This window comes from Nerophis ophidion, linkage group LG25 (genome assembly GCF_033978795.1).
Source record: "Nerophis ophidion isolate RoL-2023_Sa linkage group LG25, RoL_Noph_v1.0, whole genome shotgun sequence".
NCBI classification, from domain to species: Eukaryota; Metazoa; Chordata; class Actinopteri; order Syngnathiformes; family Syngnathidae; genus Nerophis; species Nerophis ophidion.
In genome coordinates this window covers 14,461,814-14,480,363 of record NC_084635.1, presented here as the reverse complement: position 1 = coordinate 14,480,363, position 18,550 = coordinate 14,461,814, and the positions used below count along the sequence as shown (strand labels likewise).

General features: G+C 39.9%; 1 protein-coding gene across 1 annotated transcript in view; it reads left to right on the top strand.

Moving 5' to 3' along the window:
• Positions 1-18,550, top strand: part of trip4 (thyroid hormone receptor interactor 4) — a 214,629-nt gene that overhangs the window by 66,487 nt on the left and 129,592 nt on the right. The window lies entirely within an intron of this gene.

Here is an 18,550-nt window from a genome sequence, read left to right as displayed (position 1 = left end):
GCATATAACAGATGAATGTTCACCTGAGATCTTGATAACTGAATTGGAACTGGGGAAACAAAAGTGCACACACAATGCATTCTATCAGTGCAAAAATGCACTGCTCCTCTCCAAGACGGATCTGTAAATGTGATTTTTGTTTCTGGTTTCCTGGGGGACACGCCAGTTCTGTATGTGAAATGTTGTTGCTTGGTCGAGTGCTTTATAATAGGACTCGCTCATAGTATCTCACAAAAAGAGAGTAAACCTTCACATTTCAGCACATTACACTCTATCTCCCCGAGAGACAACAATACTACAAAATGGAAATGTAATATATAGATATACTTGGTATCAGGTTGTTGATTGCTTGGCTCAGTGTAGAGCTTGTATAGCAGACAGTAAAGATTTGTTATCCACTGAAAATTACTCAACACACAGCCATTATTGTCTAAATGGCTGGCACCACAAGTGAATCCAAAGATAATTATGTCTTGCCAGCATGATGTGTAGCCGTGTCATGGTCTGGGGCTGCATGAGTGCTCCTGGCACTGAGAAGCTGCAGTGCATTGAGAGGAACACAAATTCCAACATGCACTGCTACATTCTGAAGCAGAGCATGATCCTCTCCCTTTAGAAACTGGGTCGCATGGCAGTTTTCCAGCTTAATAACGAGCCCATACAGACCTTCAGTTTGACAAGTGCCTTGCAGAGGTAGATACACGTGAGGGTGATGGAGTGGCTTAGTATGTCTCCATTCCTGAACCCGGTTGAACAGCCCTGGGGTTTCATTAGCCGAAGGTGAAGGAGCTAAAGGTGTCTAACATCCTAACAGCTCTGTGATGTCATCACAGAGGAGTAAACCAGTGCAGCTTTGGTAAAATCCTTCTAAAATCAGAAAAGTTGTAGGATAGTTCGACTTCTACTGCAATTTTTTGCAGGTATTTTTTTTTATCCGCTAAGGCAGTGGCTCTCAACCTTTTTTCAGTGATGTACCCCTTGTGAACATTTTTTTAATTCAAGCACCCCCTAATCAGAACAAATAATTTTTGGTTGGAAAAAAAAGAGATAAAAAAGTAAAATAAAATGTCATCCGTTTCTGATTTATTAAATTGTATAACAGTGCAAAATATTGCTCATTTGTAGTGGTCTTTCTTGAACTATTTGGAAAAAAATATATAAAAATAACTAAAAACTTGTTGAAAAATAAAGAAGTGATTAAATTATAAATAAAAATTTCTACACATTGAAATAATCATCCACTTAAAGTGCCCTCTTTGGGGATTGTAATAGAGATCCATCTGGATTCATGAACTTAATTCTAAACATTTCTTCACATAAAAAGAAATCTTTAACATCAATATTTATGGAACATGTCCACAAAAAATCTAGCTGCCAACACTGAATATTGCATTGTTGTATTTTTTTTCACAGTTTATGAACTTACATTCATATTTTGTTGAAATATTATTCAATAAATATATTTGTAAAGGATTTTTTAATTGTTGCTATTTTTAGAATATTTAAAAAAAATCACACATACCCCTTGGCATACCTACAAGTATCCCCAGGGGTACGCGTACCCCCATTTGAGAACCACTGCGCTAAGGAGTCTTTAAGATCTTTCCACACTGTTCAATTTTTTTCTCTGCAATTGATTTGAACATCTTGCATTTGATGTTTTGAACACAAATGAACTCTATAAGATTGTAAACATGTCATTCATTCATGGTTTCATTTAGAGGTCTCACAACTGGGCACATTACTCAATATTGTCTTTTTTATTTATACTTTCAATCTGATAAATTGTTGTAATTTGACACTTGCACTTGATTGAGACATGATATCGGTTGATAAGTTCTTAATATTCCAAAGGTGTCAGGTTAAAAAGATCCTGTTACACCCAACGCTTTCTTTGTATCAGGAACTACATTAGCACCTTTTTTTCCCCCACAGGTTCATGGGAAACGTAGATAATTAACACCTCATCATTTGGCATCTATAGTCTCATGTGTCTATAAATGAGTATACATGAACATAAATTCATATTAACAGCTCGGTATTTATCATATAAAGATACATTGAAAATTGGCTGTAAAACAATATATTTCACAACGTAAGTTACAACTCCAATTATTGTTTAGGGACTCTGGTTTGCATTGAACAAAGCAAATTGCTGTAGTATTGCACTTTTCAGCATAGTTTTCTGTGTCAAAAACTAACAAGGACTAGTTAGTGTGGATAACTCCTAATTGAGTGGTTTGATTTCACAAATATAGAGCTAGACTTTTTGGTAATATTATATTAGGGCCCTATTTTTCCATGTGCAGTGAAAAGGTGAAAAACCTGCGCAACTTCACGGATTCTGGCCTTGCAGCATTCTCCCTCATCCACTTAAAGGGGAACAGTGTCAAAGCGCTTGGAGTACCTTGAAGGTAGAAAAGCGCTATACAAGTACAACCCATAAACATTATCACCAAACCTATGCAAGCATCAATATATACCTTGATGTTGCAGAAAAAAGACCATGTATTTTTTTAACCGATTTCCGAACTCTAAATGGGTGAATTTTGGCGAATTAAACGCCTTTCTGTTTATCGGTCTTGTAGCGATGACGTCAGAACGTGACGTCACCGAGGTAACACACCCGCCATTTTCATTTTCAACACATTACAAACACCGGGTCTCAGCTCAGTTATTTTCCGTTTTTTCGACTATTTTTTGGAACCTTGGAGACATCATGCCTCGTCGGTGTGTTGTCGGAGGGTGTAACAACACTAACAGGGAGGGATTCAAGTTGCACCACTGGCAAGAAATCTGCCGCCAGACCCCCATTGAATGTGCCAGAGTGTCTGCACATTTTACCGGCGATGCTAAGACAGACATGGCACAGAGATGTTTGGATAAACTGCAGATGCATTTGCAACGATTAAGTCAACGAAATCACAAAGGTGAGTTTTGTTGATGTTGTTGACTTATGTGTTAATCAGACATATTTGGTCGCAGCATGACTGTCAGCTAATCGATGCTAACATGCTACGCTAATCGATGCTAACATGCTATTTACGCTATCTGTATGTACATTTGAAACTAGATACCCACATTTAATGCGAAAATAACACTTACCGATCGACATATTTAAGTTGCTCCAGTGTCACAAGATGAGAAAGTCCTAAACGTCTGGTCTGCACATTTTACCGGCGATGCTAATAAGGCAGCCATGCTATGGGCGACTTCATTAGGTACACCCATGCTATGGCCGAATAGCTTCAATAGCTATTCGCTCAATGGCTTCAGTTTCTTCTTCAATTTCGTTTTCGCTATCTGCCTCCATACTCCGACCACTCCTTATCGAATCTCTTAACAAATCCAGATAGGTTGTTGAGTGTGCACTGAGTTCCAAAAGCCATAGATGTTATGTGACTGGGCCGGTATGCTGTTTATATGGAGGAAAAGCGGACGTGACTGAGGACAGCATGGGGACGTTATAGGGTGATGGTTTCAGGTGAGAGAGGTCGCTAAAGGCACACCCCCAGTGAGAATATAATGCTGCTATGTGCGGTGTAAATAAAAAAATTGCAGATAAACACATCACAAACATCAATCAATCAATCAATGTTTATTTGTATAGCCTTAAATCACAAATGTCTCAAAGGACTGTACAAACCACTACGACTACGACATCCTCGGAAGAACCCACAGAAGGGCAAGGAAAACTCACACCCAGTGGGCAGGGAGAATTCACATCCAGTGGGACGCCAGTGACAATGATGACTATGAGAACTTTGGAGAGGACCTCAAATGTGGGCAACCCCCCCCCCTCTGGGGACCGAAAGCAATGGAGATCGAGCGGGTCTAACATGATACTGTGAAAGTTCAATCCATACTGGCTCCAACACAGCCGCGAGAGTTCAGTTCAAAGCGAATCCAAGACAGCAGCGAGAGTCCCGTCCAAAGGAAACCATCCCAAGCGGAGTCGGATCAGCATCGTGGAGATGTCCCCAACCGATACACAGGCGAGCGGTCCATCCTGGGTCCCGATGAGCAGTCCATCCTGGGTCCCGACTCTGGACAGCCAGTACTTCATCCATGGTCATCGGACCGGACCCCCTCCACAAGGGAGGGGGGGGGACAGAGGAGAAAAAGAAAAGAAGCGGCAGATCAACTGGTCTAAAAAGGAGGTCTATTTAGTGGCCGCTCACTTTCAACATCCCGGTGAAGCACACCGATATGCACAACGGGCCAAGAGAAGTCGGCTTTTACTGTTGTGGTAGCTTGCTATGCTAATTGACAACGAGACTTAATTTGGAAAATAGGAGAGGGAATCTGGCGTGTTTGATGGAGTACTTGCCCAGCTGTTCATTTCGGACACAGAAGACGAGGACTTTGATGGATTTATGGATGAGGATTGATCAAAAAATAATGTGAGTACATTGATAAATACTTCAATAAAGTACAACTGAACTCAGCTTTGATCCTGCTGCCTTTTTAAAACAGCGTCCATGCATGCTAGCGTATGTTTAACCATGCCCGCGCCCGAAAATACGCTGCGCCTTTTTAATGCGTTAAATACAGAAATAGCACCTGTAACTGACACAGCGCCTTTTAATACGGTGCGCCCTATGGTCCCGAAAATGCTATATAGTGGCTTCGATAACGAGAACCGGTTTTCAAAAAGGGATTCGAATCCATGTAATGGTTTTTTTTCTTATCGTACAATCGGGAGAACCGGTTTTGAACATCATCCCTAGTTCCTTGTCAATTCTGCCTTCCACGTAATTGTTTAATCGATTTGAGTACTTTTCTTCCGACTCGCTGTGACTGGAGTAAGTTTTAACACCCCTGGAAGGTAAAAACCTTATATTGCACTTGAAGTTCGGATGCTGTGTGCACCACACATAATAAAATGATACAAGCAGTAGAGATGCACGGATAGGCAATTATTTCATCCGTAACCGCATCACAAAAGTCGTCATCCAACCGCCACCCACCCGAACCAACATTTAATGAAAACCACACCCGCCCGCCACCCGCCCGTTGTTGTATATCTAATATAGATGATGCATGGCATTAGTGATGTTAGAAAGTGTAACTCCCTCCAAATAGCACAGACACAATGGCTTTGTTGAACTGATTTATTTGAAGGCTTCCTTTCCCTTCAAATTCACCGTGAAAACTGTAATAAATAAAGCACGTTACGAACGTAAAAATAATAACATGCACAGCATGTGGATCAAACATTTTACCAAGTAAAATACCAACAAATGACAAATACCTCGTTGGCCATACCCGGAAGTAGCTTCCTTACATCCGTCGACAGACCAAACGAGACACTTCAAAATAAAAGTATGCCCACATACTGTTTCAGAGTGCTGCTCGTTTTTCGTATGTGGGTAACAACATTGAACTATTTATAAATGGTTGATTTCTATAGGCTAGTAAGGTAAAGTGTTGTACCTGACAAGTTTGGGCTACCTTGCTTCTGCAGCCTTCATCAGAGGTGTGACGTGATGTTAGCGTGACGTTGTCTGTGACGTGATATATGGATTGTACCATCAAGAGTTGTCAGGTACAACACTTTACCTACTAGCCTGTATAAATCAACCATTTATAAATACACATCAGTAGGCTAAATGAACCTCTTCAACATAACATTTAACTACGTATAATGTAGCGGCTGGCTACGGGGTGTTAGCCAATGACTTTGGCTGAGGGGCAGGACTTCCGGGAGAGATAGGGAAGTGACGTTATCGACAGGAAGTGAGAGTTTGAGTTGTCCCGGGAAAAGCGTTAGAGACATGAGAGCTGTTGTGTGGTTGTATTACATCTTGTGCAATAAAGACAAGACAAACGAAGAAGTTTTATGAGCCTACATCCCTGGGATTATTACAATATATATTTCCGAATTGGTTCAACCGCCACCCGCCCGAATCTATTTAAAATCTATTTTTTCGTCATGTCACCCGCCCGACCCGAAGTTTATCCGTGGACTCCCCGGTTGTGACTGCAAACCGCAGTCTCTAACAAGCAGGCATGCAAAATGTCAGCGAAAAGGCAGAAATCCACATTTTGAAACGTTGATTTGACCTCAAAATATCACTTATGCGTTTTGTAAATGAAATATCAATAAAAAACAATTTAACACTAGACATAATGTGTTAAACTCAGATACTCGCTGTTTTACTTGGCTGAACGCCGCACTGAGTTGCAGGACGGGAGGAACAATTAGAAGCACCGAAACAAGCTCGCTAGTTAGCTAATCGTGTAGCAAGCTTACTTGTTGTCGTCTCTGTTCACTCTCTGAGCCACAACGTCGACGGCTCTCCACTTTGTTGCTAATCATATTTGTATGATTACAATCCGAATACTGTTAGTTCCAAACCAGTTGTAGTTTTAGAGCAGTTATAAGTAGCCAGCAAGAAAGAATATTTTTGACGGATTGTAAACGCCCGAGGGGGTGTGGCTATAGAATAGAGTAGAATAGAGTTGCCAAAATGGGAAAAGTTCTTCGCATGTATGTTATAGAATATGACATGCTCATAAGGGTATTCTAGTAAAATACGCGTGTGTAAATATGCGATGTGTAGATTTCAAAATATTACGTCAAATCAGTTTTTGTCAGGCAATATTCTTCCAAATAAGAACATCATATCAACATCGACTAACAACACTCCTTTAAAGGCCTGAGATTTTCTTATTTAAACGGGGATAGCAGGTCCATTCTATGTGTCATACTTGATCATTTCGCGATATTGCCATATTTTTGCTGAAAGGATTTAGTAGAGAACATCGACGATAAAATTTGCAACTTTTGGTCGCTAATAAAAAAGCCTTGCCTGTACCGGAAGTAGCAGACGATGTGCGCGTGACGTCACTGGTTGTAGGGCTCCTCACATCCTCACATTGTTTATAATCATAGCCTCCAGCAGCAAGAGCTATTCGGACCGGGAAAATGACGGTTCCCCCATTAATTTGAGCGAGGATGAAAGATTCGTGGATGAGGAAAGTTAGAGTGAAGCACTAAAATAAAAAAATAAAAAGGCGACGGCTCCTGGCGGCGGCAGTGGGAGCGTTTTAGATGTAATTAAACACATTTACTAGGATAATTCTGGAAAATACCTTATTTGCTTATTTTGTTACAAGTATTTTAGTGAGATTATAAAGTCATACCTGAAAGTCGGATGGCTGCGGTGCACACCAGTGTCTCTGAGAGAAGCAGAGGAGCCAAGATCACAGCTGCCTTTTTGAGCTGCAGGATGAGGTCGCATAATCCACTCAAGTCTCCGGTAAGAGCCGACTTAATATCACAATTTTCCCATCCAAAAACTTGCTGGTTGACGTAGAGAAACATGTTCGCTTGACCGCTCTGTGTTAAAGCTTCACAACAAACAAAGAAAGACCGGCTGTGTTTCGGTTGCTAAAGACAGCTGCAATCCACCGCTTTCCACTAACAGCATTCTTCTTTATAGTCTCCATTATTAATTGAACAAATTGCAAAAGATTCAGCAACACAGATGTCCAAAATGTTGTGTAATCATGCGATGAAAAGATACGACTTTTAGCCGTGTGTGGTGCTGGGAGAACATGTCCGCTCCAACCAATAATGTCACAAGCACGCGTCAACATAAGCATCATCATTCTGCAATATTTTCAACGGGATACCTCGCGGGAAATTTAACATTGCAATTTAGTAAACTAAAATATTGGCATGTGTTGCAATGTTAATATTTCATCATTGATATATAAACTATCAGACTGCGTGGTCGGTAGTAGTGGGTTTCAGTAGGCCTTTAAATCTCATCAATACCACAGAAGAAGTAAGCTGTCATTTTCCGGCCACGATAAAGTCTTAAATAATGTCAAACATGTAGCGATACAATAACCGGGAAGATAAAGTGTTTGTCTTACACCCAGTAATCCGCTGTGAACAGACCAAGCCAAAAATGCAGGTTCAGCGAGTGCTGCGCGCCCCCGCGAAGGGCATATATTTTTGGCAGGCATTCACATTTTGCCACAACACCCCTAAAGACCATGGGGGAAAGTCCTAGTTAGAAATACAGCCCAATTAACTCCTGAACTCGCATTTTACCACAGACCTCAAACCATCCGCACGCATTCAATGCTTTCTCGAGCGCACAAGATACCTATCTAAAAAAAAAACAATGTTCCCCCCATGTCCCTTTAGGGGCTCCCTATTGATCTGATAGAAGTTTTCCTCTTCTTTTTTTTCCCTTAAATTCCCCTCAGTTTGCTCAAAGGGTGCTCACATCCCTGTATAAGAAATTTCTAGAGGGCTATTAAATTAGGTCTTATTACCTCAGACGAATACACCTGGAAGCATGCATTGAGATGAGTGTAAAAAAAAAAGCCCCGTTTCCATATGAGTTGGGAAATTGTGTTAGATGTAAATATAAACGGAATACAATGATTTGCAAATCATTTTCAACCCATATTCAGTTGAATATGCTACAAAGACAACATATTTGATGTTCAAACTGATAAACATTTCCTTTTTTGCAAATAATCAATAACTTTAGAATTTGATGCCAGCAACACGTGACAAAGAATTTGGGAAATGTGGCAATAAATACTGATAAAGTTGAGGAATGCTCATCAAACACTTATTTGGAACATCCCATAGGTGTGCAGACTAATTGGGAACTGGTGGGTGCCATGATTGGGTATTAAAACAGCTTCCCAAAAAATGCTCAGTCTTTCGCAAGAAAGGATGAACACCCCTTTGTCCACAACTGCGTGAGCAAATAGTCAAACAGTTTAAGAACCACGTTACTCAAAGTGCAATTGCAAGAAATTTAGGGATTTCAACATCTACGGTCCATAATGTCATCAAAAGGCTCAGAGAATCTAGAGAAATCACTCCACCAACATTGAATGGCCGTGACCCGAATTCGATCCCTCAGACGGCACTGTATCAAAAACCGACATCAATCTCTAAAGGATATCACGACATGGGCTCAGGAACACTTCAGAAAACCACTGTCACTAAATACAGTTTGTCGCTACATCTGTAAGTGCAAGTTAAAGCTCTAATATGCAAAGCGAAAGCCAATTATCAACAACATCCAGAAACGCCGCCGCCAGGTTCTCTGGGCCCGAGATCATCTAAGATGGACTGATGCAAAGTGGAAAAGTTTAAACATTTCCTTTTTTTTCAAATAACCATTAACCTTGGAATTTGATGCCAGCAACACGTGACAAAGAAGTTCGGAAAGGTGGCAATAAATACTGATAAATTTGAGAAATTCTCTTCAAACACTTATTTGAAACATCGCACAGGTGTGCAGGCTAATTGGGAACAGTTGGGTGCCATGATTGGGTATAAAAGCAGCTTACATGAAATGCTACTGTAAGTAATTCACAAACAAGGATGGGGCGAGCTGTCGTATTTTAGGCTTCATAATGCACCACACATTTTTGATAGGAGACAGGTCTGGACTGCAGGCGGGCCAGGAAAGTACCCGCACTCTTTTATTACAAAGCCACGCTGTTATAACACGTGGCTTGGCATTGTCTTGCTGAAATAACCAGGGGCGTCCATGATAACGTTTCTTGGATGACAACATATGTTGCTCCAAAACCTATATGTGCCTTCCAGCATTAATGGTGCCTTCACAGATGTGTAAGTTACCCATGCCTTGGCTACTAATACACCCCCATACCATCACCAAATAAAACGCAAGCCGACTGCGCATATATTAGCCGCACTTGGACGTTTTGGGTGTTCTATACATGCAATTTAGGCTGGACTGTGAAGACACAATTGATCTATGTGACTATTTAATAAAAATAGCGACAAGAAGAACAAAGAAGGTGATCAACAATTGTTTTACAGAACACATAGGATCAACAAGAATGTAGCAAACATAACATAAAAACGGACACTTCGCAGCTTCAAAACCATTTTTTCTATACACGTCTCTTAACAACATCAGTGTGGTTATAATAACAGGTGAAACAAAGTTCATCTGCGTGTTACATCCAGCCAGGTAAAATGAACTGTTGCACGCGCATACACACGCTACATCACCATGGCGACACACATACACATGACAAGCACTGCCTCGATTTCAAATTTAAAGTATTAACTTTGTCATGGGTTTCAATGAAATTCACAAATGTAAGTAAAACTCCATTTTAAATGATTTTCACGTAGCCCAACCAAAAAAAAGGCTTCACCACACATAGGAGACTAAAAATAAGTAGGGGTTTTGATTGATTGATTGATTGAAACTTTTATTAGTAGATTGCACAGAACAGTACATATTCCGTACAATTCACCACTAAATGGTAAGACCCGAATTGTCACGCCTGTGAATTTGGTTTTATGTTTTTATCATGTTTTGTTTTGTTTTTGGACTCTTGCTTCACGTTTTGCATTTCCTGGTTTTGTTTGTTTCCATGCCAACCCATTGATTTTCACCTTGCCATCCTAGTCACGCCCCGTCCCTCAGCTCCAGTTCTCACACCTGTTTCTCATTACCACTGCTACTATTTAAGGATTTTACTTTCTGTCCATCAGTCTGGGATTTTTGCATTCTGCTTCATGCCTTCACGCACCCTCAATTACCTTGCAATCCATGCCCCTTCTACCTGTCACAGTAAGTTTTTTTTGTCTTAGTTATTCATAGTTTTGCCACAGTGCAAGTTTAAGTTTAGTTCATTGTCTTTCATGCCATCCTGCAGTTGTCTTGTTTTCCTGATTGTATTTTTGTTGCCAAGTTTTATACCTCTTTGTGAGCGCCCTTAGTTTGTTTATTTTTGTATTTAGAATTCCAAATAAACAACCTTAATTCACGTCTGGCTCGTCTTGTAATCCCTCTGCGTCGAAGGAGCACAAATAATCCATGTCCGGGTGTGACACGAATACGTTTTTCAACTTGTTTAAGTCGGGATATATACTATCAGCATAATACAGTCTTCACACAAGTTAATCATTATAGTATATATATTGAATTATTTACAATCTGGGGGTAGGATGTGTGTGTGTGGGGGGGGAAGTCTGGTTGCTATCAGTTTATTTCAGTCAACAATTATATCATCTGAAAAATGGACATCGTAACAGTGTACCACATTTTTCTGAGTATAAGTCGCTCTGGAGTATTAGTCGCACCTGCCAAAAATGCATAATAAAGAAGAAAAAAAAACATATATAAGTCGCATTTTTGGGGGAAATTTATTTGATAAAACCCAACACTAAGAATAGACATTTGAAAGGCAATTTAAAATAAATAAAGAATAGTGAACAACAGGCTGAATAAGTGTACGTTATATGAGGCATAAATAACCAACTGAGAAGGTGCCCGGTATGTTAACGTAACATATTATGGTAAGAGTCATTCATATAACTATAACATATAGAACACACTATAAGTTTACCAAACAATCTGTCACTCCTAATCAATAAATCCCATGAAATCTTATACGTCTAATCTCTTACGTGAATGAGCTCAATAGTATTATTTGATATTTTACGGTAATGTGTTAATAACTTCACACATAAGTCGCTCCTGAGTATAAGTCGCACCCCCGGCCAAACTATGAAAAAAAACTGGGACTTAAAGTCCGAAAAATACGGTAAGTCTCACTTTGTAGGATATGTACAGCGAGCGGTGAACATAGTGAGCTCAGAAAGCATTAGAACAAGTATATACATTTGATTATTTAAAATCCGGGGAGAGGGTTAGGCTAGGGTTGTAGCTCCCTGGAGGTGTTCTTATAGTGTGGTTTTGAAGGAGGAGGTTGCACCAAAGAATCGTGATTCTTATTCTTCATGATTCTAAATGTTTTCATAATTTTCAACAATCGATTTAAAAAAACATAATTATCATTATAATGAAACAAATTGAATCGAGAATTATAGTTGGACCGAGAATCGATCCTGAATCCAATCGTCACCCCCAGGAATTGGAATCGGATTGAATTGTTAGGTGCCCAAAGATTGACACTTTTACAATTCGGAGAGAAACTTGCGCAGCGTTAATCCATCCATCCATCATCTTCCGCTAATCCGAGGTCGGGTCGCGGGGGCAGCAGCCTAAGCAGGGAAGCCCAGACTTCCCTATCTACAGCCACTTCGTCTAGCTCTTCCCGGGGGATCCCGAGGCGTTCCCAGGCCAGCCGGGAGACATAGTCTTCCCAACGTGTCCTGGGTCTTCCCCGTGGCCTCCTACCAGCTGGACGTGCCCTAAACACATCCCTAGGGAGGCGTTCGGGTGGCACCTTGACCAGATGCCCGAACCATCTCATCTGGCTCCTCTCGATGTGAAGGAGCAGCGGCTTAACGTTGAGTTCCTCTCGGATGGCAGAGCTTCTCACCCTATCTCTAAGGGAGAGCCCCGCCACACGGCGGAGGAAACTCATTTCGGCCGCTTGTACCCGTGATCTTATCCTTTCGGTCATGACCCAAAGCTCATGACCATAGGTGAGGATGGGAACATAGATTGACCGGTAAATTGAGAGCTTTGCCTTCCGGCTCAGCTCCTTCTTCACCACAACGGATCGATACAACGTCCGCATTACTGAAGACGCCGCACCGATCCGCCTGTCGATCTCACGATCCACTCTTCCCCCACTCGGGAACAAGACTCCTAGGTACTTGAACTCCTCCACTTGGGGCAGGGTCTCCCCCCCAACCCGCAGATGGCACTCCACCCTTTTCCGGGCGAGAACCATGGACTCGGACTTGGAGGTTAATAAGCACATTAAAAAAAAACACTTAAACGCAAACAGGAGAATAGGGCCCTTATTGCACTGCACATGAGTCTTGCAGATACACAAATTAATGAATCCTTCTCTAAAATCACATCATCGTTGTATTTTAAGAAATAAATGAGTGTGCTTGGCAGGCCTTTCAACAATAGTGTGTAGATATTGTCTGCCTTTTACATAAATCTAGTTAGCAAGGTGGATAGTTTTGAAGATTTATATGTGAAATACTTTTTGTCTGAGGACAGTGGGATGAAGTTTATGGCTGCTGTCAGAGAAATACATCATTGTATCGTCAGTGGTACAATAGCTTGTCACTGTGTCATAGCATTCATACGTTTGACAGTTGACTTGTTGTTTGGCAGCTATGCAGTTTCTGTCAGTCTCTTTATTGCGCAGTCTTTCCAAAGCTTAAGAAAGGCTCAAATTACCAAGGGATGTCTAAAGTGGTGTTTACCACAGCAGATGAAATCCTGAAGCTATAACGATACGTGCGTTAAAAGGTAATATTTATTCTGCTTCTTATTTCTTCCATCCTTCAAACATGAGTCAAGAATGAAATGGGAAAAATGGGGGAATAGACTGATATAGTTATTTATTTTTACATTGTTTTGGCTGCATAGTGTATCTTAATTTTCATAAGTAATGAATTACTGCAATGCAGTCATAATCCTGCTTTCATCAGTTTAATGACTAAAATAATCTTTTTTAACCCTGACATGCTTTTCAAAGCACTTTCTTTCCAATTAACCATACAGAGTTTTATGTAGTCTATATTTCATCAGAATCGCAGTTGTGATTGCATCTCCTTGAGAAAAGCGTTAATGTTCATTTTAGTGTCTATAATTTTAAGGTAATGCTCAATTGCTCTGTCTTAGAAAGATACAACTTATCTTGTTGCATTTAGAATATTTAGGGTCTTCATTATTCTGGCTGCAGTTCTTATTCTGGACCTTCCATGTCTCATATGAAACACAAAGTGAAATCATATTTTTGTAATTGGTATTGAGACACCAATCCACTGCGTGTCTCTCAGTGAACAGATCTGATACATCAATTTGTCACATGCAACGGTCACAACATGATCTCATTACTTCGTGCCTGCCAGATCCGAACCCTCCATCATGTCATATTCATGTGTCAACAGCTTGCTTTTTGGTCTCAGGCCCCCTCTATTCCCACTGCATGGGTCTTACAGGTCAAGGCATCTCTACTCATCTTACAGAAGCAGAGCATGTGGTTTTTGCTGCCCTAGCAGCCTACATTCAGTTTGTCTCTGACACATACCAGAAGGAGATAAATAATTATTTCCCGGACCTATCTTTGTGTATAGTATAGACCAGTATTTCCCCGGTTAAGGTAATTTTGTTATTTACATTGTGCAACGTAGGGTTGGGCCGATAAAATAATATCAATATATATCGCGATTAACGCATAGTCGATATCAATATTAAAGTTAAAGTTAAAGTACCAATGATTGTCACACACACACTAGATGTGGCGAAATTATTCTCTGCATTTGACCCATCACCCTTGATCACGCCCTGGGAAGTGAGGGGAGTAGTGGGCAGCAGCAGTGCCGCGCCCGGGAATCATTTATGGTGACTTAACCCCCAATTCCAACCCTTAATGCTGAGTGCCAAGCAGGGAGGTAATGGGTCCCATTTTTATCGTCTTTGGTATGACTCGGCCGGGATTTGAACTCACGACCTATCGATCTCAGGGCGGACACTCTAACCGTGTTCCATAAAATAATTGATATATATTTATGTTTTTTGGTCGGTAGAAACCAGGAACTAAAAAGCAAGATTTTTTTCATGAAGTCATTCGCGCTTTGGGATCCCTGGAAACAGGAAGTGTCACTGAACAATGGGAGGGACTTGCTAACAGCTAATCAGTTAACAGTATTCACTGACCAATGAGAGGGACGCGCTAACAGCCAATCACGTAACATTATCAACAGCGGAGACCCCGACTGCTGAACGACTGAAGCTCTACATAAAACAAGAATGGGAAAGAATTCCAATTTCAAAGCTTCAACAATTAGTTTCCTCAGTTCCCAAACGTTTATTGAGTGCTATTAAAAGAAATGGTGATGTAACACAGTGGTGAACATGCCCTTTCCCAACTACTTTATCATGTGTTGCAGCCATGAAATTCTAAGTTAATTATTTTTTTTTTTTAAAAACAAAGTTTATGAGTTTGAACATCAAATATCTTGTCTTTGTAGTGCATTCAATTGAATATGGGTTGAAAAGGATTTGCAAATCATTGTATTCCGTTTATATTTACATCTAACACAATTTCCCAACTCATATGGAAACAGGGTTTGTAGGTTTTAAGGTGTGGCAACACTTTAACACTTCCAATGTGTTGGTTTAAAGAGCAGCTTCCAAAACTATGCTGTAGTGTTTAATAGCTTATACACTACTGTCTCTAATCTGCAACTACCTTCGAATCAATTTTAAAATATTTTAGTACCTGAGACGCGCTCATCCGAACTGGCTACCAGACATCTTCTCCACTGATAATTAGCAGCCTTGGTAAGTTGGACATTCTTTTACTGTATTTACTGACAGGTTATCCTGAATTGATTAATGTGGACCCCGACTTAAACAAGTTGAAAAACTTATTCGGGTGTTACTATTTAGTGGTCAATTGTATGTAATATGTACTGTACTGTGCAATCTACTAATAAAAGTTTCAATCAATCAAAAAAAAATCTTAAAGGCCTACTGAAACCCACTACTACCGACCACGCAGTCTGATAGTTTATATATCAATGATGAAATATTAACATTGCAACACATGCCAATACTGCCTTTTTAGTTTACTAAATTGCAATTTTAAATTTTCCGCGAAGTGTCCTGTTGAAAACGTCGCAGAATGATGACGCTTATGTTGACGCGTGCTTGTGACATTATTGGTTGTAGCGGACATTTTATCCCAGCACCACTGACGGCTAAAAGTCGTCCGATTTAATCACATAATTACACGGTATTCTGGACATCTGTGTTGCTACATCTTTTGCGATTTGTTCAATTAATAATGGATACCACAAAGAAGAATGCATTTGGTGGAAAGCGGTGTATTTCGGCCAGCGGTAGCAACACAAACACTACCAGTGTTTCTTTGTTTGTTGTGAAGCTTTAATATGGAACAGAGCGGTCAACCGAACATGTTTCTCTACCACATGTCAACCGGCAGGTTTCGGTGAGAAAATTGTGGTAATAAGTTGGCTTTTACCGGAAACATGAGCGGAGCTCGTGTCGTACCTGCAGCAGCTGTCAAAGAGGCAGCTGCGACTTTCTTAGCTCCTCCATGGCTTCACTCAGAGACACTGGCGGTCACCACACCCCTTTGACTTTCAGGTATGACTTTATAACTTCACTAAAACACTAGTAACACAATAATCAAATAAGGGATTTTCCAGAATTATCCTAATAAATGTGTCTAATAACATCTGAATCGCTCCTGCCCTCGACTTTTTTTTTTTCTAGTCCTTCATTCTCACTATCCTCATCCACAAAACTTTCATCCTCGCTCCAATTAATGGGGAAATTGTCGCTTTCTCGGTCAGAATCACTCGCGCAGCTGGTGTCTATGATTGTAATCAATGTGCGGATGTGAGGAGCCCTCACACTGTTGACATCGGCTTCTACTTCCGGTACAGGCAAGGCTTTTTTATTAGCGACCAAAAGTTGCGAACTTTATCGTCGATGTTCTCTACTAAATCAGTTCAGCAAAAATATGGCAATATCGTGAAATTATCAAGTATGACACATAGAATGGACCTGCTATCCCCGTTTAAATAAGAAAATCTAATTTCAGTAGACCTTTAAATAAGTCATAAAAAGCATCAATAATTATCGATATCGATCATTGTGAAAAATGTATGTCATGATATAGTTTTCAGACATATCGCCCGGACCAAGTGCAACCTATATTTGGGTTTCAGCTATCACTTATTTTAGGAATCGAGAAATGTATCGATTAGTTTGTCCGATTACTCAAATAATATAATAGACACACACAATTTGTATTTCAGGGAAAATAGTTTAAATATTTTTTTTCCACTTTCCATAACTTTTATTTATTTATTTTTTTTTCTAATTAATGCAAATCTTCAACAATGAAATTGCCTTTTTTACTTTTAACATAAAAATAAAAACTGTCCACCGACACCCACACACACCATTGCTCTAATGTGTGGTCCATCCATGCGGTCCAGATTTTATTAATTTGTAACAATTACGCTTATTAAACAATTAATTGAATTAAAGGAATATAAATCTAAGATTTTTTTCTCATGGAATTAGTCAATTTTATCCTTTCACCCCTGCAGCCCTATTTTATATAGCAGGTGTCGGGAACCTTTTTGGCTGAGAGAGCCATGAAAGCCAAATATTTTTAAATGCATTTCTGTGAGAGCCATATAATATTTATTAACACTGAGTACAACTAAATGCGTGCATTTTTAAGTAAGAGCAACATTTTTAGAGTACAATAAGTCTCTTATTCTTTTTAATAACATTGTTATTCGGAAACTAACCAATAATAAATAAAATACTTCTTAATGCGACTTTTTGAACTGGTGGGGTAGAAAACGGATGGAAGGATTAAAATGCATGAGAATGTTTTATATTTTCAACATTGTTTTTAACACGTACCACGAATTGATTTACGTGGACACCAAATTAAACAGGTTGAAAAACCATTTCGGGTGTTACCAATTAGTGGTCAATTGTACGGAATATGTACTGAACTGTGCAATCTACTAATAAAAGTTTCAATCAATCAATCAATCAAAACTGTGATTACCAGCGGAATTATTCATTATTTATCGTGTTAAGCAATGTCAGCTAAGATTTATCTGAGAGCCAGATGCAGTCATCAAAAGAGCCACATCTGGCTCGAGAGCCATAAGTTCCCTACCCCTTTTATATAGCATTATAGAATACTTCAAGCGTCAAAGAAGTCTGTAGCTTGTCCTTTATTGAACAAACTAAATGAACAAACACGACGATCACAATCAAATAACACATTTCATGATAAAAAGATAAAAAAAAGTATATAATTTCAGTACATTTATTGTTTTGTATTATAAGGGCAGTGTTTCCCATAGGACAGCAATGTGTGTCTGGGGGGCGGGTAATGACGCAACGAGGTCTTCTCATTTGCATAATTGGCCATGATGCATTTACATGTAATGGTAACAGACACTGTAGGACAGAGGAATAAGGTCGTGTGAGACAAAAAGTCAACTTTTTTTTCCCGTCGCTTCATTTTGTCTTTTTTTTTAAATGTCACGAACAAGATATAGCGACTTATGAGAGATTTTAGATTAGGAGAGGCTCCCACAGCAGCACCCGACACTCATTCAGAAGAGCGATGTGTGCTTATACGTCTCAAGTTTCAAATCTCCAACAGTGTCTTCACTAGATTTGTAGCTACTGGCTGTATTTGAGAAATTGAATTTTGAGGGCTCTAATTACTTGCTTATCGTAGTTCCTGCTCTTTCTTCTTAGTCTCTGGCAGACCATGAGCCTCATGTGTTAAGTTTGTATATGCAAAATTACCTGCCTTACGCCCTTTTTTCACGGCAAAGATGAACTGCATCAAGAGTCAAATCAGCCTCACGTAAACTTCATGCTTCACGTACACACATTTCTACAGGCTAATTGGATACTTTGGCAAAACACAGAGGTGGACGTTCAGGCTTTGCCAACATTTGATTTTAACAATGTAAAAAGATCGAGGCAATGACGCAAAATTCACTTTTACGGTTAATATTAGTGGGGATGTCTACGAATTTATGTTGGCAATCATACTGCTATCACAGTGT